We start from the raw sequence: 25212 nt of genomic DNA, 5'->3' as shown, positions 1-25212 counted from the left end.
GGCCAATTAAAGTGATATTTAGATACAAACGCCACTGAGGGTAAAAGCTAATTTTATACCAAGAATACAGATAGACGTCTTAAAGCCGCGTCTTTCAAACGGGAATGGGAACAACAACTGTCAAAGTGACATCCCCTGCTAATGATTACACGATTATTCCATTTTGAACCCTAAAACGGTATGCTTAAAACTCATTTTCGAACGAGCTAATTAAATGCGAAAACCCAGTCTTAGAGTTTAATTAATCGAATTATAATCTACTAAATAATAAAGAAACATTCAGACAAATAAATCTCAGGCGAAATTTATTGACGCAGGATGGGCAATATAGGTTTATTTATTTCTGTTGTTTTCATATCAAATTAGGCGAAATTTTACGTTACGGTTTACCAACACATACCCACATTTATGGGTCCCGTCTTCTTTTTGAATATTTTTTCTGGCGTGGACATAGGTATAACTAAGATCACACTGCCTATAGGTGTAATATACTTAAGGAATAAAGTTATTATCAATTTAATCTAGAAGTATCAGGGTTTCAGGCGCGAGTGCGCTCAATCATTTGATAATATATTACGTTAGAAGAATTCAATAATAAATCTCCAATGCTATCTTTAATTCAATCAGAATTCTGAGCTCTAACTAATTTATTTTCGTTTATTTGTAGAAACAGACTAGAAAAACATTTAAATCTGAATAATCTACCAACTAGACTCAACTTAATTAACTACAAACCTTAACTACGTCGATAACTTTCGAAACTGACGCGCCAACATTTCACTTATAAAATTGCATTTGAGAAAATAAAATTGCAAATTCCACTTTACGATTCCCGGCTCCTTAGATCTACAATGGAAAGAGAGGGCGGTTGTCTGTCTCTGTCTGTGGCTCGTGGAAATGCCAGTAAGGGCAGTGAGGGATGCTCGGTCGTACGGGGTGTTAGTGTCCCGCGTTCTGAAAATTCAACACGTTTGCGTAAAATATAAACTAGTGTTAGTGATATGTGTTATAAAATTGTATGTAATTAGAAATAGTGCGTATAAGTAAACTGTATATGTGGTTGTGACAGGAAACGGCGGTGTTAGGTAATAGTTGTTATAGTGGAACTGTGTCGTGTACCTAGTGATTTGACTTTCGTTTTTCTAGCGCCCGTAGAAGGTAAGTTTTTGTTTCTTTAAGGTAAGGGATTTAATTAAATTGAATAGAGTGGTGAATTAGTAAAAAAATAATAGAATAGAGTGGTGGATTAGTTAAATTAAGATACGTTCTAAGATTAATTGGGTAATAAGCCTGACACTTGAAGATTTTGTTTACCTTTCAGTTAATTAAATTTATTTGGGGTTGTTGAATAAATGCAAATGAAGAATGTTATAATTAAAACAAACTCGTAAAACAGCGTTGTTGAGATTCTGATTTTATTTCGGTTAAAGAATTAAATTTTGTATATAAAGTTATACTGAGTTGAAAAATGCGTGTTTATAAATGTAATAAATGGGCATTTATATTTAAAGTTGTACCATAAATCGTTGTGTTAGAATTTAGGATTTCTATAATATGCCTACTCAGATTCACGAGCTTTTTCCATTATTACTAAGAAAAAAATATCTCCATTTTTTTGTCCGTTTGGTTTACGTTTTCAATACAACCTTCAATTTTAAAAATGCCTACAATACATAGTCGACCGTTTACAATGCTCCTAAGTGTATTTCCAGGTACATTATGCAAATTAGAATAGAACCGGTCATAATAATGGGTCATTTAGAAAGTAGTCTTTGTACCTAGAGACTTCAATTTGTGAAAGCTATTCAGCGCTTTTCACGAATATTTACGATTGTCTGAGATGATGGAGAAAGCGACGGTGATTTCTGAAATGTTTTGTTTTGTTCTACTGATGACTTAGGCTTCAGGTGGTATTTTTGAGGTTTCGCATGCCATTCTATTTCAATGCTAAAGGATTTCTTTCCGGGTGAACTAAAAAATGGCGAAGTCGTCTCGAGAACATGTTTTTAGTTTTTTGCCTATTAATTTTATTTAAAGTGTAATATTGATACAGTACCGGCCACTAACATATCACCTTCATGTTTTTAAGGTAGAACTTTTTTGTATTTGTAAATGATTGATGATGAAGTCGTAATCAGAGGATTACGACTACAACTTGTAGAGACAAAGCGGGAAAACGCTGGGATCGGCTACGAGCGGAGCGCTACGACGTTGGCAGTGAAGCTGTTAACTTTTCATTAGTCGACACCCGGCAATCTATCGACGCTATTAGTAAAGCCCAGCTATCACTCCCCTAAAAGCAGCTACCGAACAACTTCATGCTCGTATAGCACAATTATGATTATGATATTAGCAAAATCATCATAAATGCAAGCCATTTTTTATAAGAATTAGAACTTATGAGATTTGTCTTAGCCAAGGGACTGTCATAAATAGTAAATATATGAAGTTGATAATTCTTTCCATTTAATTTTATCAAACAACAGGAAAACAAAAATAAACATAACACATTAAACTCATAGACTGTGTAACTGTTTGAGTCCACTGTTCCTTTTCAGTGTAACGAACTAGATTTTTTTTATATACTACGATGGTGGCAAACAAGCATACGGCCCGCCTGATGGTAAGCTGTCTCCGTAGCTTATGGACACCTGACGAGCTCTGGAAACCTGAAATTATAAAAGTAAATATACGGAAACATCCACGAGCGACTCTGTGCGCATGTTGACAACGTAATATATTGTAATGCCGCGCAAGAGGTTTGACATATGGAATTATATTTAAGACAATCACAACTTTTTTTCAATAGCTGTAAATTATATATCAAAGCTGCGGGCGGTGTATGTTTATGGAAGTATAACTTTCAGTGATATGTGACAGATAAGTGTAACCGTTGGACCGTTTTTCGATATTGAAAGTTTGGTCTATATATTCCCGTCACTGTTTCAGTCAGAGTATTTCTGGTATTGAAATGCTCTGACATTTTTTCCTCGCGCCTCTCACTCTTATAGAGACTGCTCTTATTATTTGTATGTTTAAATAAATAAATAGTATAGGACATTATTACACAAATTAACTAAGCCCCACAGTAAGCTCAAGAAAGCTTATTTTGTAATACTTAAATGCATAGAGAACACCCAAGACACAGGAAGAAATATCCCCATCACACAAATAAATGCCCTTACCGGGATTTGAACCCATAACCAACGGCTTCATAGGCAGGGTCACTACCCACTAGACCAGAACGGTCGTCGTAAGTTTTACCTTCAGCCAGTCCACTATTTGAGAGTACGCTTTTTACCATCTCTCATTAAATTTTGATGCGGTTTGTAAATATTTTATGGAATTTATATTTCTTTTAATGCCACCAAATATATAGAAATAATTTTACACTATTTATTGGACTTGAAAATAAGTAAAAAGTAGTGGGTCTACTCGTACCTACACCTTTATAAAATACGATATAATATATCGATATGTATCTACGTTTCTTGTAATTATAAGGATTGGCCCTAGGTACATCAACAAGTACAAAGTAAATATTTACACTGTAACCTATTACTGCTTGCAAGAGGTATTGAGTTAGACCAAGACAAGCCCGCAACGATGCCAATTTTTATGAAATTATGAGGTATAAATAACACTTGCATGTACTATCAAAATCATTGCAAACTTGTCTTGGTCTGACTCTACACGTTTTAGAGATATATGAGATATTTAAGAGATAAGAAAGAGCCTGCTTTAGTTTTATTAGCTGTTTACTAATAAGTTATAGCCGTGTATTTATCTACACGTCCCGGGGTCCCGTTTTTGCAATTTTGGCGAACCCAAAAAAATTAATAACTTTTGAAGCTAACTGTATACAAACAAATACAGTTAGCCGTGCCGTAATAACCGTGATAGCTAGACAGTTGAAATTTTCACAGATGATGTATTTCTGTTGAAATGAAATGAAATACGGAACCCTCGGTGGGCGAGTCCGACTCGCACTTGTCCGATTTTTATCAATTAACTTCATCATCCCACGTAGATGGAGTCTCGGGTAGAAGATAGTAATTCTATAAAAACAAAGAAACAAAATGGGTTTATCCTGTTACCCACACTTTACGAATATCATCCTAGCGTGACAGGCTGGTGAATGTGTTCATATAATAATAATACTAAACACGACTAAACATGATTGATTGTTTTCGTCACTCCGTAATTACTCGTGATTAATGATCGCGGGTTATTTTTGTAACCGGGGATCTGAAGCTTAATTCGACCTGTTTAAAAGACAAGTACTCATATTGCGACTAACATTTACCTGTGTTAAATTGTAACTTCAAAATTTTTACAAAGATATTGATAGGACATTATAATATACATATTTAATTTAAAAAACTGGCCAAGTGCGAGTCGGACTCGCACAGGAAGGGTTCCGTACCATTATCTATAAAAACGGTCACTCATCCAAGTACTGACCCCGCCCGACGTTGCTTAACTTCGGTGATTGGATGAGAACCTCGAGACCAATCTCGAAAAAAACATATCGAAATAAATATTTCTATCCAAAAAGAAATATTTATTTTATTCTGTTTTTAGTATGTGTTGTTATAGCAGCAACAGAAATACATAATCTGTAGAAATTTCAACTGGCTAACTATCACGGTTCATGAGATACAGCCTGGTGACAGACGGACGGACAGCGGAGTCTCAGTAATAGGGTCCCGTTTGACCCTTTGGGTGCGGAACCCTAAAAAGGCAAAGGCGTTTGCAATTTATACGTAAAAGTAATTCGTTAAGTAGTGCTTATTCTATCAATTAACAACTTTCCAAGATTTATTTTAAAAAGTTTTACTCCTCTTAACGTTGATTCTACAATTTCATTACTTTATAATATCGTTAAAAGTTCTATGTATTGTTCTTGAGACAAAACATTGTTTTGCCCACAAAGAGCCGAGGTCGAGGCCGGAACGACCGAGCTATAAAGTTAAAGCTAGCCTAGTGTTGCTAGGAACTAGAGTCTTTTCAGTCTAAATTGAAGAACTCGACTCGTTTTTACGAAACAGGGCTTAAAATGCTTTTCATCACACTTACTCGTAAAGGGTGTTATGGTGTGCCACAATAAATTGTAATAGATTTTGGGCATGGGCATATTGGGCATTATGTTTTTTTCAAGTAGGTATAATTGAGTTTTACTTTTAAAATACTCATGTTTATCAATTATTATTTTTTGTGTTTATTTATGAATATTTAATTTGATTAATTTAATAGCCGTTTAAAATATTATAAGACAATTTTCAATCGTGGCTGAATGCCGAATAGGTCTGTGCCTTCGATGCCTAACTTGTCAAAAATGACAATATGTCAGTGGTCATGTATTAAGAATTATTTCTCTTAAAATTTAGTTTTTTTCCTCACAAGTGTGATGAATAACATTATGTGTGCCACGGGCTGTAAAGAATTACAAACGCGTGTTAATTAAGCACTCGCCTTCGGTTTCGGGCTTAAAACTGACACTTGTTCGTAAATATTCTACCTGCCCATGATACACAATGTAGGTATATTACCTAAGTCACGAGGAGAGTCCTTTAATAAGCTCAAAAGGACTTGAGTCTCTGAAGAAAAGGACCCAAGTCTCTATAGAAGACTCGGGTGTCTAACAAGTTAAATAGAACCCTAGTTTCGTCTTAATTTATTTATTTATTTTATCTTTATTGCACAAAAGAAAACAATCTTATAGTACAAAAGGCGGACTTAATGCCACGAGGCATTCTCTACCAGTCAATCTTAATCTTGATAATAAACATTTCCATTTTCACCACTTGATGGTTGGCATCAATCCTCAACTATGCGTTTCTCCAGAAACCTCCTGTCTCGCACAGCTAAACTGTCACCTGCGGTATTTCCGGACCGATACGACCTTAAAAAAACTGCCAAGTTCGTGTCGGACTCACGCGCGAAGGGTACGCGTACCATTACGCAGGAAACTGCAAAAATATCACGTTTGTTGTATGGGAGCCCCACTTAAATATTTATTTTATTCTGTTTTTAGTATTTGTTGTTATAGCGGCAGCTATCACGGTGCATGAGATAAAGCCTGGTGGCCCAATTCGAAGAATGAGATACGATAACGATAAGTTCAGTGGGGCTAAGATGGTCGGCTCTTTATCATTTGTCACCATGCCTGTCACGTTCTAACAAGTATGTAAGTGCGAAAGTGACGGGCATAGTGGCAAGTGATAAAAATGGAACCATGCTGCCACTGCTGGTTTAGATAAGTTCTCATTTAGATATCGTTTGTATATCGTATAATTGACAGAAACAGCTCGATTCGGGCAACCAAAGTCACTTTGATGTTAGAAATATCGTAGATAGGTCTTATTTGGATCACAGCGGAATTGAAATAAACGTCAATTTTAACATGTCGTTTAGTTATCGATGTTTTAAAGATCTTTCCAAGATCTTAAACGTGCCTTAATCATTATTCGAATCGGGCCGTAAGAGTTTGAAATACTGAGACACTTTTAAAGCAGAGAACTCAATAGACTCGAGTCTTACCCAACACTAAGTCAGCCTACCCATTGACCTAGGTATACCGAACACAGGTGTCAAGGCTTCATATTTTAATAACGAATTTGTTCGAGATAGCCAATTCGCTCGGAATGCAATGAAAATTTTATGATTCTCTATCTCCTCAATTTTAGTAGCTTGTTTTATTCATATTTTAAGTGGTCTTCGTTAGAATAATATTGGACTGGAAGGTCGAACCTGTTAGTTATTTAATGTGAAGTTGTATCTACAGTATAAGGTTGGTACATTTATTTATTTATTTAAACTTCATTGCACAGTAAAAATACTAGAAATCGTATTGTACATTCTGTAGAAGAAATGGATATGGTGTTCAAAATGATTTACACACGCTTTGGAGGCGTATATCCAAGGTAACGTTTCTGGTTGAAAAAATGACACATTTGACACTGACATATCATATCCATAATAAATCCGGATCAAAATGATAACCTGTTATTATAATCGGATTACGCTTCGCTGTTTTCTTAACAATAAGGAACAATCGAGATCATTTTGAACTCCTCGCCCGCTCGGCCTGTGCCATTATGAGTAACCTGCATTTGACGTCATATGTTAGTAGTCCTCTCTTTTAATTTTCAAAACAGAAAAATATCATGGCAAGTTAATTTATGCTTTTGTATTAAATTAATTTTTAACAAGCAGACATGTCTGCGAACAATGCTATTAAGCTTAGAATAAATTATTCAGAGGCTGTGAGTTCAAGTCTCATCCAAATCAATTTTTCCATACACTTTTAAAAATCATATTAATGTACACTTTTCAAATTCAAATACTAATGTAATGCTACGACGGCTACGATTTACATGTAGCGAACGTAGCACCTTCGTAGAGTAGCGTAGCACTCTAATGTACGGCTGAGTAAAATGCTGCACTGGAGGGGCATCCAGGTGCCCGATTTGAACTTTAAGATTAGATTAGATTAAGACGTTTTAGTTAGAAGAAACGTCACTTTTGACACTGACATATCTGATCTATCCGTTATTTATTTATCGTATGGCTTCATTACATGACTGCTAATGGATACAAAACTAGATTTAACAATTTGACGATCCTATTGATGACTGGCGCGCCTCTCTTGCACGACTTGCGTTTCTCATGCACCAATCAGCGCAAGCGATCTTCAAGGTCGTGTCAAAATAAGATAACCGTAACAAATTATTCAAACAGAATCGGGCTCCTAAACTTTTGTTTATTTAATTTCGATACGATAAAAGGTTATTGATTGTAGAAGAATGAGAAATTCTCGGACTTTGACGGCGTTATACGGAGCCATATCGTCGCTATACCTACTCAAACTCGTATCTGATATACGTATCTAATATATAGATACGAGGTTGAGTAAGTATAGCGACGATATGTTATGGGTAAAGAAATGGTGAAACTTCAAATTTGACTACTAACATTAATACAGAATGTATCTATGTCAGCTGTCAAATTCGAGGCACGAATTTTCATCTCACTAGTGCTATTTATTGATGATTTGTGCAGTAGTTTTATACTCATCGTTAAGATTGAAGTACGAGTACCATGTAATTGTCCATAAAAAAAAAAGTTTTTCCACTTAAATATTTTCAATTCTCCATTTTTAGTATGTTATTGACATAAAAAACTAGGTCTATACGTTTTTCGTTTTTTCAAAATTTGCAAAACAAAAATAAAAAATAAAAAAGCGAAACCTATACTATGGAGGGTAGAGGTAAGGAGAACAATCTCTTATGGAAAAACTGTTGCTAAAGCGTCCAGCTGGCAGCTGTAAATAATAATTCGAAATCTCTCCGGTGGCGCTAGGGTAGCACAAAGACATGACATGAACTTAAAAGTTATTGACGCAGTGAAGTGCGTGTCAGTGATTTGATTATTTTTATCAAAGTCAAAAATTTGTTCGCGATACATTGTGGCGCCACCTATTTAAGGTTTTAGGATAAACACTTTTCATACACATAGATTGTTCTCCTTACCTCTACCCTCTATACTATAAACCTATAATGTATTATGCTGAAGCGATCGACATCAAAATCAAAGTGATTTGTTAAGATTTAGTTAGTGGAAAACGTTTTCTCCCGAAATGGAATTCCATAGAAAAATTTCCGTTATTTCGTTAGATTCGTAAAGCGTCTATTCTTCCCTCTTAAAAAGGCGACGTCTCAAACATTCCAAAGTATATTGCGGCTAGATCTTACCTCTTTAATTAGAGAAAGCTATTCCAGGCCATTTCACTAAGTCGTCTAAAATGTTTCAAAAATTTTGTCACCTCACTAATGGGTGTTACAAACTAATATTTGAGTTGACGACGAATAAACGCGTTTAAAGTGTTTGTGAAAGCTAGATTAGTTTTCTAAACAATTGGCTAAATTGTGCACATTTGTTTTAATAAGGTAAAGCGAAAATTGTGAAAGCCTTTTAGAGTCAGACCAAGACGACATGCATGGTATTTGTAATAACAATGTTTGGGAATGTCATCATAAATGTTTTGTAATTCAAGGTATTACAAGGAACTAATAAGCTAATTAGTAAACAATTAAACCCTACTATCCGGGGGTCAGAAATAAATGGTTTCCAAGATGTAGCGTCCCTTGTCTTCAGATTTTTTTAATTTATCAAACAGTTAATATGTTTTATTTTTTAATTCTACAATGCTTATTGAGATTCGTACGATTGATGTAACATTAAATTGTAACACATTGAATACCGGGAACCCACTCGGCGGGTTCTCTGCGCGTAGTCGCTTTCCTCTACAAAGCGGGAAAATGCTGGGATCGGCTTCGAGCGTAGCGCTACAAAAAACGTAGAGTTTAACGTTGGTTGGTGGTATAGTTGCGTCTGTATTGGAAACAATTACTAAAGTGATTACTAGACTTAAGTCACCTTAGATCTTTTTCCTACTCCTCTACTGTTATCTGTCATTTATGCATTCATTAACACGAATATAAGAACATACATAAAAGGTTTCAAGAAAAGTCTATATTGTCTATTCCTCATAAACGCTCTTGTGCTTTTAATAGCTATAACGTTACTGCCATTAATGGCTACCAACCTAACAAAACCAAAACGAATACAGTTTTAAACTAAGTGCATTGCTGCCAACTTACAAAATATTCATTTGGTTGCATAGTAAAAATAATTACTTCATAAGTCAGAAACACGCATGTGACACCCGTAATATAGTAACACCCATAGACTACGAAGACCGCTTAGCGTTGCTTGTTAGTCTCCGTAGGCTACAGTGGCCAAAATTGAGAAAAAACTGTCCAAAAATTTAAATTAGCAAGTAGCAAGTACCAGGGCTTCATGAGTTACGAATAGTCGCTGACCGGCCGGCCGCGGCCCGGGGCGGGCCGGGCGCGTAACAAGGTATGCTCGCGCGTCTTGGCTATATACTTTTGCTTTGTTTACCTAAATTAAGATTTATTTTTGTTGACTCGTAGGAACAATATTGTATGCAACGTTGTATAAGTAGGTCAAAAAATGCTCGTGGCGTATTCCTTTACAATGTTCGCCTACGCCTTCGGCTCCGGCTCACATTGTAACTCACGCCACTCGCCTTTTTTGACCCTTCTTATACAACTGTTGCATAAAATACTACTATTTTTTAAATAAGTTTGGAAACATTTTCACTGTCCCGATGCCGAATTGTACCGTCGTCGGGGTAACCAATAAAGTCGACAGTTGAGGGGTCCATATTGGGTTGCATAAAAGTTTAAGTCATATCTTTGATACGCATAACAACTTGTGTTATAATCATCATTGCGCATACAAATGAAAAGTCATATTATATTGTGTCATTCATTTTTAGCCATAATATTTTGATGACATACATAGCAATTATCATATATTTTTTGTGCATATCTAACGAACCTAACCTAAAATTTTATGCTAATTAAATTTATGACTATACAAATTATGACATAAGTCATTTATGACAAAAACCCAGTTATGCTCAGGAAACATTCTGACTAAAGATTTTCATGACTTACAATTTTATGCATAAAATTGTCATACAATTGAAAATATGACAAAAGAGTTTATGCAACCAGAGGGAGTCCCTCAGCTGAGTTTTATGTCCGTGACGAGAATTGCCACAGGTGTCGAATCTTGCCGAAGGTGTTAGAATGTTTTAGGCCGTCCTGCACGGAAACTAACCAACCTTCCGACAATCCAAGGTAACCCTGACAAGGTTGAGAACTAGCAAAGCCACCTTGGCCGAAACCATTTTTTGACAGCCGAGTAAATAGAAGGGGTTTTGCCAGTCTACAGGTCTCCACTATCTATTAAACAAATAGGTAGGAACGTCAAGTCACTGACAATAAGCACACAGATACAAACACAAATTGAATAAAAATCCACCAGACACTGCTGAAAAATGTAGTCTGCTCAAACCATCCGAGCTAGCTAGGTCCTGGCAGCTACGACACTAATCAAAAAGGAAACAAATCCGGCGCGAGTTCGACTAGACGCTTTAAACTGCAGGCTACGCTAGGCACGCTACGTCTACCGAAACGTTTCTTGAGCGGACTGCTGTTATGTTCATCGCTTACCGAATTCTTCTGTCGAACTAGATAAGTGACATCTCCGGGTGATCATTTCCATTTTTGAAAGAAAAAAGAACTCGTATATATAAGTACCTGATGTGTTTTGATTTTGCGAAAATGGTGATAGTGTAGAAAAAATTAAACTGTGAATGATGACCATCATGATTTTTGTTTAACCCATTCAGCGCAACGTTGTCGTTTTGCCTCTACAAAGCATTTAACATACCAGGAAACCTATGTTATCGGCTACGACGTAGGAACGTAGCTCAGCGGTGAATGTGTTAACAGGTAATAATGAACATAAAACCCGTCTAGCGGGTTGCTAGCAGCGAATGTGTTAAGAATTGTGAACGCGATTTTCATTTGAAAATTAATTAAGGAAAATTCGGGCGTTGAGGCGAGTACTAGCATGCATTGGAAATAATAGCCTTGTGCCTATCAGTTCCTTGGCATTTTTCCACGCTGCGGAATTATCTTGAGCGTGCACATTTTTCTGAGGATTTTCCTTTACCTTAGATATACTAAGCTAAAGCAGAATATATAGACCCTTATCGTATGAGACTGGATTACGCTTTTATCCGGTACCGTTTTTTGTTTGGGGCGGCTTGATGTTTTAGCGTATTTTCAGTTTAAAAACCAAAACATGGCGCGTAGAATGGTTTTACGATATTCAGAGCAGATATTTAATGAGCTATTTTTTAAGTTTTAGTTATAAAGTATTTTAAAAGCTTTTTTATTATATATGGCTCGTTACTTTACTTTAGATAGTTGAACGCTGTTTAGTTACTTAATCATGATAAAAATTCACACCATTTGTTCCTTAAAATTACAAAAAAATGGTGTCAGCAAATATATATATATATATATCAATTCTGTTTGCACCGAATATTTTTTTGTACCATTAATAATTATAACATAATAAGGGGTTTGAATACATACACCTTTTTTATTTTTTATTTAAGACAAATGTTTTTACACTATTCTGAATATTACAGGGTTTTTGTTATGTTTCAATTAATTAATCAAAAAAGGTTAAAAACAGAAAGGCAAGATGAAGAAACTGATTGTTTGTGTAAAAGTGTACCATTAGGTTCAAATTTATGAATGATTTCATTCATAACTTGTATATGCACTTTTGAATCCTACTGTACATTATCTACTGTTTTTTTTATTTAAACTTTATTGCACAAAAGAAAAACTTAATGTACAAAAGGCGAACTTAATGCCATGAGGCATTCTCTACCAGACAACCTTAGGGCAAAGCAGAGTAGATTATCAGTAGTTAAAGTACCCACGTTCAATGAAAACCTAGCCAAGCCTAACTAGTACAAAATAAATAAAGATGAAAACAGTATCTTCTAACTTTTAACCAAATATGATCGGCCACCCACGGATTTCAAATAACTCACTACAAACGACGCTGCCGACTATTTAAGAAAATTATATTTAAGTTATGATAATATTGATGTTAAATCTTAAAGAGTAATTCTTATTGTTCATTTGCCACATGATACATAAATAATAACAGTTTTTTGTATTACACACCTCTCAATTACACAAAACATTCTGTCGATCATTGTTAACGTTTTCTAGGTGCAAAAACAAGGTTGCTGTAAATGTGGATTACTGAGTTTTCGCTAACAGTATAATACAGGATGAGGTGAGAATGTAATTTGTCTTAATTTGTCTTGTTCCGTTACTGGGAGGAAGACTTTTTGGCTCATCCTTGAATTATTTATGTCCCGAATTTGCTTTACTGAATTGTAATGTTGCAAGGTTTTTTTATTTCTCATAATGTGAATTTATGGTTTGCAAGTTCACGTCACAATAACAAGATATTTTCAGTTTAATGAAACGAAAGCATGTGGGCATGTGGATTTGATGGATTTCTAAATATTTTCATGAAGCTAAGACATTCCATTACGGCTTGGAAGTCTAGTTGCCCAAAAAAGACTTATCGGTGCAACTTGATATACGGCCCGATTCGAAGAATGATTAAGACACGTTGAACATCTTGGAAAGATCGATAACTAAACGACAATATGTCAAAATTGACCTTTATTTCGATTCCGCTGTGATCCCAATAAGTTCTATCTATGATATTTCTAACGTCAAAATGACATTGGTTGCCCAAATCGAGCTGCTTCTGTCAAAATACGACATACAAACGATATCTAAATGAGAACTTATCTAAACCAGTAGGGCTAAGATCGATGGCTCTTTATTATTTGTCACCATGCCTGTCACGTTCGAACAAGTATGTAAGCGCGAATGTGACGGGCATAGTGACAAGTGATAAAAATTGAACCATGCTGCCACTGCTGAACTTATCGTTATCGTATCTCATTCTTCGAATCGGGCCAATAGTCGCGCGAGTCATTGCAAGTTATGCTAGTCATGTAGGGTATGTAATTATAGGAAATGTTATGAAGGTTATTGTTGTTATGGAGCCATCAATCAGTTTAATGTGAAGTCTTATACATTAAACGATTAAATTAAACAAATAATGTCTGTTTTTTTAATCCCGCAAAACTTCTATCATAACTTTACTCAAATCGTAACTCAGCGAAAAGACTTAACTATAAGCTAAGTCAATATGTTGACTCAAACAAAGGATTTGTACTCGGATGACTCAAACCCTTTGAATGGCTTTTGTCAAAGTACTGTTTTCTAATCCTTGCAGTTTCTTTTTTATATCTTATACATAGTTATCATGTGTGTTTGATCGCTCTTTAGCGACCGCCTGTTGTCTTTTAATCAATTGTTTTTTCTCCTCTTTTGTATCTTTTTACTGATGAGTGCCAATAATAGTAACTAGATTGATTACCAAGCCCGTTGAAGTAGTTAGTCCGAGGCTGAAATTATGCCTTTCACCCAAGTTAAGCCCTCCGTCGGTCTATCTGTATATCATAGTGATCGTTAGTACTAAAAAGCTCCAATTTGGCATGGGTATATTAAACAATCTCCCCTTAAAAAGTAAGAAAACATTCAGGTGCCTCCCGTTCAAGAAAATTATTCTACACGTTCAATAAAAACTATTTTCAACATAATCGATTAAGTCGTTTTCGCAAAAAACCTTCCCTACTTAGGAAAAATGATTATAGTAGCCATTAGAAGTAGTGATTGCGTAAAGAAAACTAAACTAAACATGCGTGTCTTGTTACGACGTATCCAATATCTATCACTCAAGTAACGAATGGATTCCTAATTGAATTATTTGGAGTTTTCTTTTCGCAAAAGCCCAAAAGCGTTGCAAATGAACCGACCAGTTTACCTTATATCCATATATATGTATATCCATATATTATCTAGCGTTCGTTTCAAGCTTAATGCTATATGTGTTATATCTGTTACGCATGCAGTAAAGATATGATGGTTGTTCTTGTCTACACGATAGCGTGATAAAACTGTGTCTGTCACTTTCAATCCCGTGGAATCCAAAAGTGAAGGTTATATTATCACGTGAATTAAACCGTCCATAATATGCCAAAACAGCAGACCCTTGATTATCCGAACCTAAATTCGAACGCTGACTTAGTTTATCCGATCCCTGAATTATCACAACTTTATTTAGGTACTTTAAATTTTTTATACAAATTATTTATTTGCTAGAATAGAGTCGGTATGTAGATGATGACATAAAATTAGAAGTACAATGTACTCACGACTACGTTAATTTGTTCGTAATAATTAATTAACTGTCTTTGTGTAAAATTAAAGAAATTGTTTGATCTCGTCCCAAAAAGTCCACATTTCGATTATCCGAAATTTTTATGATAAGATCTTAGTCCAAATGAAATCGGATAGTTGAGGTTCTACGGTACTTTTGCACCTCGAATTGATAATTCACCTGATCGTTTGTGCTCTTTAAGCGGTTGTACCTAATACACGGCCTAGTGACTCCAGGCTTCAACCGAAAAAGGTTGAACTTTCTATCTTTTGAAGGACGCATGCCAGGTTCGTATTGTCATGCCATTAAAGGTTAAATTTGTAAAATTCGCGCGTCATCATGAATGACATGATCTATTAGTGTTTTAACGGCAGGCCCAGATTTAACTGTCCGTTAAGCTTATTACCGCTGATTGCCAAAGGGGTTGCTGTTGAAAAAACGGTGGGGCTCGACGCAAATTGCCTTTTTTCTATCGGCGTTTGTGTGGGAATCAGTGCCATCTGACAGAGACCGGATTTTCGTCTTATTTTGAAGCTGTGCAGTGAGACATTTTATCTCTTTGTGTCACAGATTTTTGTTTATTATAATATAAACTTATTTTTTGCATTTATTTATTTCTTTGGGCTAATAATATAAAAATCCATGACTTTTTTTCATTTTCTGTTTGAAGGGGGTGTTTTACAGGGTGGTTAGTAGGCGTAACCACCGTGAAACAAGTACACAGTTTTATTTGCAAAAATATTGTATTATATACAAAACAAAATTGTGAATTAAAGCACGCATTTCTTTCTTTACGGTAGCAAAGTGGTAATTTGCATATTTTGCAGCTCCACACAGTGCATCGTCGCGATGTACCTCTTATTGGTAGATGATTGGCTACTTGCATGCCTTATAGAAGTTGGTACAAAGGGTTTGTGTTTTTTTATAGATGCATAAGTCGGCGAGTTAGTGTTGCTCTTCCTAGAACTGCTGTTTGCTTTCCCGCTGCTGGCATTAACATAAGCAGGGGCTAGCATGTCTTGATAAACATGACGTCTGCAATCCTTTAGGCACAGTCTATCTAGGCAACAGTTCGGGTCTTTTTGGAGTTTTTTGTAAATACTATCATTGTCTAAAGGTATATCTTCATATATTAAAGCGTTTTCGATTTCTCGATCGTTAAATTAGTATCTAAAACAGAAATAATTATTATATTTATGACCGTTATGAAGTATATTATTACCTAAACCTTTTTTAATACCTAAATATTTGTGTCACGGTGGTCATCGCTGTTAACCACCTTGAATAAGTCAGCTTTTACCTAAAGGTACCTTTTAAAACCTGAATATTTAACACTTTTTATTACATGTAAAACTATTTTTTACAAAAAAAAATCGAGTAAAAAAAAACAATTGTGCCACGGTGGTTATCGCTGTTAAACACTTTGAATAAGTTCACTTCTACCAAAAGTTATAAATCTAAATGTAAATATTTTTCACTTAAAATAAATGAATAAGTATATTTCATAATACGTATCACAAAACACAGCAAAAAAAAAGATTATTTATAATTTTTTTACTTGCCAGCAAAATCACACTTTCACATTTCCGTAAACGGCGGTTTTCGAATAAAAATTTAGTTCCACAAACAGCCGTCGAGCGAACTGCGAATGACATTGTTATCCAACTTAGGCCTTCTTGTTGACCACGTAATAGGATACTTTAACCATAGATGGCTCTGTTACTAAACAAATTGGTCGATAAAAGGTGGTTATTGCAGATAACCACCAGAACGAAAAGAGTTATGCATAATACGAGTACCTTTACTGCTGTTAGAAATATAAGGTAAGGTGGGGTAAGATGAGTATAGTTTATTTTACTCGGGGCTAGACAAACAGTATAACGATTCCATACAAGTGTCTGTCTTGCCCCGGAGATAGTGACCCACCTAACCTTACGTATATTTTTCAGCAGTTATACTTTGATTTGTACCGACAACTCGGGTAACTTGAGTCCACAACTTACTTTTAAGATACTGAGACCTAAATTTAAGTTCATGTAAATATCTTAGCTCGAAAAATAAATGTAATGAATATAACTTAAAAAAGGCACGTCAATAATGAACGCTAAATATTAAATCACAGTTATATTACCTAAAAGAAGGGTTTACGGTAGATGAAATGATTTCCCTTTTAGTAAAAAGTACGTTGGAAATAAAATGAAGATGACAGAGATTTAATAAAGTTAAAATATGTAAAAATAAATTACGGGGGTAATTTACATTAAATGGGTAAATAGGTGCTATAAAAACGGGGTATTTACCACGTATATTTCTTTCTAAGAGTTCTAGATCGAAATTAAAACTAGCAGCACACCAGCTACTCTGAGAAGATGGGATGTGCAACTGAATCGAAATAGGGGCATTCCATAAAATATGTACTTTGTAGGGGAGATGACATGTATGACAGTTACCTTATAACCTGCAGTAATATTTATTATTTACCGTTGAATTTAAACCCAAATATCGGTTTTTTAGTTTTACCAGAAGTGAAAAAAAAAGTCAAGTGTCCGACACTTTTGTGGAATTAAATACCTATACTGTTTTTCATATTATTAATAAAATCAGAAACAATGAACCAATAAAAAAATGTTATTAAACATTTACAAATTACAAACGAGGACGCGGACTTCGTCCACACGGCAAAACACTTAATACGAAAAGGAGGAAAATTAGCAAGGAAAATCTAGTTCCCCCATCCCTACATATTTAAGTAGCCCATTTAACCGCTATTGCAAAATTGAGTACGGTTCCAGGTGTCCCTTCTTCAGTCAGGACATTCCGCTCTCTTTTATAATAGTTCATATATTGTTTTCATTTACTTCATAATTAGACCGGTTGTGTTAAGGAAACAGTTAAATGTGCAGTTTTTTTTGATAAATCTTGAAAAATGACTAATTTTTGTGAAAAAAGCTTTAAAGTTAATCTTAAGCTTTTAACCATTTTGTAATGTCAAAAGTGTAGAAACGGACATACATCGGCTCAGGATACCTAATCTTAACTTTGTACAAGCCTTTTGAAGACAGAAATCAATGAAAATCTTTCTTTTCAAGCAACTCCTGGCCCATAGATAAACACCTTATAAACTAGCATACATATTATTATAAAATATGTCTAAAAACACACAATTATGTTGCGATGCAGTTTACAACCCCGCAGTATCAGGGAGCCGGCCGCGGAACCGCCGGAACTTGACACTCTTCGGCCAACACTCCTTCTTGGTGAAGGTCGCTAGATGTTCAGTCGGAACGCTCACCACAAAACAATTAAAATTCACATTGTGTCGAGGTTCCAACTTGACGACCCTCAGAATATCTGATATTGAAAAGAGTTTGCTGTTACAGAAGGGTTCGTTGTTGTCGATGTCGAGCAAAAATTACGGCAAAGTATAGTGGTGTACCTATTTAGCATAATGTGCATCAAAACAATATTGTCTCTGAGGTGACAGATGCGATAAATGGAGTTTATAATTAAAATATATCTCTAAATATAAATAACCAAGAGGTAAAGAGAGTTTCGGAAGAGGAGAAGAACGAACGAAGGAAGAAGAAAATCAAGAGGTTTCTTGATAAATTGCGTTGCTCTTGCCCCAGATAAACTGGGATAAGGGTAGGACGAAGAAGAATTGTTCTAGGTTGCTGGATTGCGAAATAAGTTCAATCCATCACTGATTTTATCAAGGGAATTGACAGTGATATCACATGCGTCAAAGCTGCCACTTTAACAGTGCTGCAGTCGCCATCCGAATGTCATCATTATAGATTTTTGCAAATACATACAAACATACATAATTATAATCACGCCTATTTCCCGGAGGTGTAGGCAGAGACCACGGATTTCCACATGCTACGATCCTGACATACCTCTATCGCTTCCTTCACTTTCATAACATTCCTCAAACACGCTCGCCGGTTCAGGGTGCTGTCGACCTGGCCTTTCTTAAGGATTTCCCTAATTTGATCAGAGAAAGTCCGTCGAGGTCTACCCCTTCCAATTTTCTCTTCTACTTTTCCCTTTTACACTCACTCGCTCCCATTTGCAAATAGACATGTACTAACCGCTTTATTCATAAAACTTTTCAAGCCTCAATTGAATTCTAGATCCGTTTCTTTCAGATATATAAGTCAAATACAATGATAGATTAAATCAATCTATTAATTAAAGTTTAACGCGTTTATGTTCACTGACAATTGCTATTAACATTGTCACTACTGCACTTTTGTTGCTTTAGTATGTATGAATAAAACGTTGAATATATAGGAAAACCACTACCTATATTATCCAGATACCTAAGCTTAGCCCTTCGTTTCGATACCATCTAGATTTTTACACATTCCCTCTATTTGCGCAGCTCTCGGGCGCGGCATAATTGTTATTTTATCGGCGGCACTTTTTCATACGTATCTCCGAGAGTAGTGCCTCAACTAATAGCTTTCGTTTGCTTTGTGTTTATAGATAACGACCGTTTTGTGTATCTAAGAGCGTTCTTTCAACGTGGGGATAATAGACTCTTTTCTTCGTTATTAAATATCGTTTCAGAGAAGGAGAATTAAATAACTATTAAGGTCTGGTGGGGTAAGCGAAACATACTTTATTTTTTTCGAGGGAAGAGAGACCGTATAAGGAAAGTGCTTTTACGTATTTTTAAGTTTATTTTATTTATGAATGAGCTTTATTTCATTTTAATCATTTTTTAAATTTAGTTGTAAATATGTAACTTTAAGTATCTCTAAGCCGTTTTTATCTCATGTCTATTACCTAATTCAAAAATATTTTTATCGCACCCGCTCGTAAAGGCTCTCTTTATTTTTCAAAATCTGATGAGTGAGTTGCATTTTATCCACAAGAGTGGCAAGTAATTTGATGTAAATTTTGAGTTTTATTCCTTACGTTTGGTGCTAGAAATGAATTTTGAGTGTGCATTTTGAATGTTGAATGATAAATAAATAAATAAATATTATAGGACATTATTACACAAATGATAAATTTTAATACCTTATTTGGGGATTTGATTTTTAATATTACACAGTTGCCTTAAAATCCTCAACGCTCGCAACGCTCAAGATTACACGTAGAATAATAACACATGCTCGTAGAATCACTTCTTTTGGAATCTTTCCCTTGCTCAGGTATCAATATAAGCCCGAAGGGTAGAATAGCAACTTTACCGCATTATAAAACCAATAATTATTTCTGGTTTTATCTCTGAATCTAGTAGGGACGGATAAACCATTAGTAAACATGAAAAAGCACTTTAGGTAGATTAGCAATCTTTGCTGACGTGGTGGCGACTTCACGAAAATTGAAAAATTGTTCTAAATAAATAAATAAAATAAAATAAAAAGCCTTTTTATTCCATAACCACTTCGCAAATTATTTTTAAACTAAATACTATTCTATACTAATCTAATAAATTTTCCCTTTCGGGTATAGGCCTCCTCCAACCTCTTCCACCGTTGTCGGTCTTGTGCCTCTGTGAGCCAGTTGCTCGACACTCTCTCTATGTCGTCTGCCCAGCGAGCGCAGGGGCGCCCAGATCCTCGTTTCCCACTTGGTCCCTTCCAGGTAGTTAATCGTTTTGTCCATTTTTCATGTGGCATCCTCGCGATGTGACCTGCCCACTGCCATTTGAGTCTTAGTGAGTTCTAAATATTGCTATTAAATATTTAATAAATAAATATTATAGGATATTACGAGTATTATAAAAATTGACTAAGTCACACAGTGGGCTCAGTAAAGCTTGTGTTGTGGGCAGGTACTTAGACAACGAAATATGTAATATCAGATATCAAATATTTATATAATAAATACACGAGTACATAGAAAACACCCATTACTCAGGAACACTCGGATAAATCCAATCTAACCATCTTAGCGCTACTTGCACCATCCTACTAACCCGGGGTTAACTGGTGGAACCTGAAGTTATCATGGTTATGAGTACAATTTGACACTGGGTTAACGGTTTAACCGGTTAACCCCGGGTTAGTGGGATGGAGAAAGTGGCTCTTAGTGTCTCTTATTAACTTATTAATATGTCTTTCCCATCACGGAACAATGGTGTTCCGGACCTTTGGAAGGCGTGCGCGGAGCCGAAGCCAACACGTAGAGGCCCTTTTGACACTTTAATGAAATTTAAGGGGTACACCTAGCGGATGTTGCCCTTGCCCGCGTCATGGGACGCACGCAGAGGCAGCACCCGCCAGGGTGTAAGGACTATTTGAGAGTTGATGGAATCTAAAATGGACTGGGCTATTGGGTGAAAGCGATGGACTAAATACCGGGCTATGGGATAAAAAACCGGACGCCTGCCTAATAAAACGGTATTCAATTTTATTTCCGGCAGACGGTGACTCGCGTCCCCACAAGATGGGCCCCCACAAAAAGCGACATCTAGGGTGGCTCAAGGGCAACACTGGTGTGAGCGGCTCAGGGGTGTCGAGAGGTGTACGCCGCTTTCTACCCAGTGGCTGCGAGCAGCCACTGTGCCAACTCGCGTCTTATGCAATTTAACTTATTAATATTATTATATTTTCCTAATACCAAAATCGTTACATCTGACTGTTGGATTTATACCGAGTTTGAAATTAAGCGACACAAATGACCGGGCATTACACGAATAAATGGCCTTCTCAGGATTTGAACTCAGGACCATCGGCTTCATAGACAGGGTCACGGCCAGACGGGCCTAAATAATTTTGAATTGAGTTTTTATGTTATTTTTAAAGTATCAGGGTGCTTAGGCAAAATGCCAATCAATCACACTCCGTAGCGTAGCATAGCGTAGTTATATCTCTATATCACTCTTCCGTATTTTTTATTATTATTAAGCCCTAATAAAAGAGACTTGATTGAAAAGTCATACGGACCATCATTCGGCGATAGAGGAAAATAGTCTAAGAACACTAGCACGTACACCTAGATATATGTATTAGAAAAATCTAGACTAGACTTCCATTGTTTCCTCAATAACATTTGTTATTTATTGACAGAATAAATAAATTGCTTTGTGCTGCGCAGTATTGTATAAATAAGGACAGTCATTGATGGTATCTCCTCTCCAGTTGCAGCAAAACGAGAGTTTTCAATGGAACCCAAGTTTATTCGCTAGTTCAGTGTAAAGACTTACTTAATTAATTATAAGTGTAAAAAGTTTCTAGTTTACTTGCTTTAAAAGTATGGTTTTTGCTGTTACATTTTATTATTGGTGTTAATTGTATCTCAATTATTTTTTAACATAACACTACGGTCATAATACAAGTACCTAGACCCCTAGACTCATATGGTGGGAAAATTGAGGCTATGGATGAGGTCTTGGTGGCTGAGTTGGCAGAGCGCTGGAGTATCGATCCAGGGGGCCTATCGCGAAAACCGAAATTTGCAAATTACGGGGATTTTTCTCTTTTACTCTCACTAAGAGGTAATTAGAGTGACAGAGACAAATGCCCGCAATTGACAAACTTCGATTTTCGCGGTTATAGCACTGAGGCCTTGAGGCCCGTGAGTTCAGGTCTCTGGGTCTCACCCAAGGCACTAATTTTTCAAATTTTAAATTTATTCGCTAAGCTTAAGTCTAATACCTATTGTCCTGCCTCGGCGGGTTACTAATTCTTACCAAGAAAACGAGGGAGTGGTGGAACCCGATGTTTCATTTAAATAAGAACTGGGGCCCGATTCTCAAAAGCTTATAGTTTGCAATACAAGTGGTAGTCCCTTTCTAACAAAAGCTGTCATAAAGTAACTTACGCTTACAAGCTTTGGAGAAACGGGTCCCTGAACGTATGTCATATGTACTCGTAGTTCTAATTTCATAAACCCATTTGCTCAAGTTATCGTATTTAACCGCTCACCCGTCGATAAGGTCCTAATCAGTTAATAACATTACTATTTCCCTTCCATGTACAACGGATCCCTGAAAACTTGCTAATAGGTCGAGAAAATAGCACGAGTAAAACTCCTTACTTATTGGGTAAACTTTGACCGATAAGTTTACGGAATAAAGATCAGTTTTTATGTTCGTATTAATGAGTCTTTCAACTGGGGGATGGAAGCAATTAGCTTTGTTTTGGCCGGATTTTAGTCGAGGAAATGCAATTATTGATGGATTCTTTCGCTTGGTCGTTTTGTTTGCATTAAATTTTTTGAGTCGAAAACTTTTGTTCTTTGTGAGTCAGCGAAATTTTGACAAGCTCTCTATGCATATTATTATTTGCATATGATGATTACCATTATAAGCTTATGGGTAATTAACTAATCATGTTTCTAACTATACAATCGTCCATCATTACTGATATTATTTAAGTATGTGTAACAAACGATGCAGTGTTCGTGTCATCCACGATGACGCGCAGATCTGGCAAATCTTACCTTTAATAATATGACATTAGCAGTCAAGGCACGCGTATTCGTAAATGACACGACCAGTATATCTAAAACAAATATTTTATATTCTTTTTCGTATTGTATTTAAATAAGACTAATTGTATGCATTATATTGAACTCTGTGATCTCGTGTAACAATACGGTATTTATAACATTTTCACAGAATTTTTCCTGACAACAGATTATAGGAATTCGATTATTGATTTGAACAAATCCATGGAATTATTTGAAAAAAAAAAAAACCGTATCGTATCAATTTTTCTTTCAAAGAAATATACCATTTAATAGTAGCAAAATCACTTTAATCAGCCACGATTTCTATAACTGACATTTATAAAAATTCTTTAATATGAGTATATAAGCTCTCAATTCAGTTAAGATTCTCTCGGCGGCAATGAATTTAAGCAAACCTTAAGAAATTGGCTTCTAAATCGGTGCTTGTATAGTATTTAAGATTTTTTGAATAAGTAATCTAGCTAATCAAGCCGCCAGCGGTAAATAAAATAGCGAGAATAATCTGTACATATAAACAAAAGACGCACACTGGCATTGGCATCCACCGGCCAGGCCGCGTAGCCAACATTTAAGGTCGGTTTATATCTATAGACATTAAGCGCACCAGGCCCGTACCGGGACAGACTCCGTTTTCAGATAGCCACAGACCTGTACAGACATTCACCGCGCAGAAAAAATATTCTTTCCGCGCATACTGGCCGGGCACGGCCCGTGTCTGTCGGCGTCTGCGCGGCCGTGTTACGATAGATATAAATTTGTTAATAGAAACTGTATAGAAAAATATTTTTTTGTCTGCCTCGGCACGTGTCTGGCACGCTCAATGTCTGTAGATATAAACTGACCTACAATCGTTAACGCTCCGTAGCCTAGCGTAGTCATCTCTCTCCTTAGGGTCGGCAACGCGCATGGAACACCTCTGGAGTTGCAGGCTTCCATAGGCTGCGGTGACTCCTTACATTCAGGCGGGCCGTATGCTTGTTTGCCACCGTCGTGGTATTAAAAAAAAACACTCTTCCATATTAGTGCGATTGTGACAGTTGCGTTTCGTTCGCCACCAGCACGCGCGCTGCATAATAGTGGTTGGTAGGTCCGTCGCCTACAATTACAAGTACAAGTAACGTAGAGTGACAGTCTGTGTAAATTTTAAAATAATTGTTATTTCTAATGGTTAATTATATCATGTTTTTTTAAACTACGTTAATTTCAAAGGCTGCATTCCTGAGCTTTATTGACTTTCCCAAAGACACTGGTATGCTATTTAACTCCATTTTGGAAATAATTTTTATTTTTGCCCTTTTAGGCAGCTAAGAGCGTGTAAACTTACCTTAGGGCCTGTTTACACAGTGACCAGTGTTTAGTATGAGAGACATTCGCTAATAAATGCAAGTACTATCTCAACCGTTCGTTGTTCGAAATGATCTTGATACCTATGTCATATTTTTTATTGTTGGTTTGGTTGAGTTACATATGAAAAGAAAAAGAAAATAAAATTAACAATGCCATTTAGTTTCGTTAAATGTACTTAGCCGTACCCCAAAGTTAACAAAATTAAAAAAAAAACACGGTGTGCCACATAAACTTTGATTTATATTAATAAAATTTTAAATGTGAACAAAATACTGTTTACTTACAGGCGTATTCTAATTTTAATTATATGATGTGAATTAGATCTGGATCGGATCGTTTCTGGTTGATGAAATACACCTATAATACACCTGCGGTGGCAGCATGGTTCCATTTTTATCACTTGTCACTATGCCCGTCACTTTTATTTTAAAAAATGCAAGAAAGAGAACTTTTTGCTAATAAATTATTGATTGATAAGCGACAGACATGGAATGTTTCATTTTCATGTGGATTTATTGGATACCATTAAGGAATACAGGTAATTTGAAGTCAGATGCAGAAAGAGGTGACCCCCTTGCATACAATCAGTCTACGCAGAGGGGGTCACCTCTCACTGCAGCTGAGTATACTTATAGGAAAATATTGGCTTTCGATATG

At 36.0% G+C, this 25212-nt stretch overlaps 1 protein-coding gene across 2 annotated transcripts in view; it reads left to right on the top strand.

The window, feature by feature from the left end:
• The first annotated feature begins 538 nt into the window (after positions 1-538).
• The window catches only part of LOC133528972 (TWiK family of potassium channels protein 9-like), a 485578-nt gene continuing 460904 nt past the window's right edge, over positions 539-25212 (top strand). For both annotated transcript variants that reach the window (XM_061866512.1, XM_061866513.1), the window contains exon 1: positions 539-1158. The gene's annotated coding sequence lies outside the window, so the exon portion shown is untranslated. The remainder of the gene's footprint in view (positions 1159-25212) is intronic.

This window comes from Cydia pomonella, chromosome 20 (genome assembly GCF_033807575.1).
Source record: "Cydia pomonella isolate Wapato2018A chromosome 20, ilCydPomo1, whole genome shotgun sequence".
Classification (NCBI taxonomy): domain Eukaryota; kingdom Metazoa; phylum Arthropoda; class Insecta; order Lepidoptera; family Tortricidae; genus Cydia; species Cydia pomonella.
This window is presented reverse-complemented; position numbering and strand designations above follow the sequence as displayed.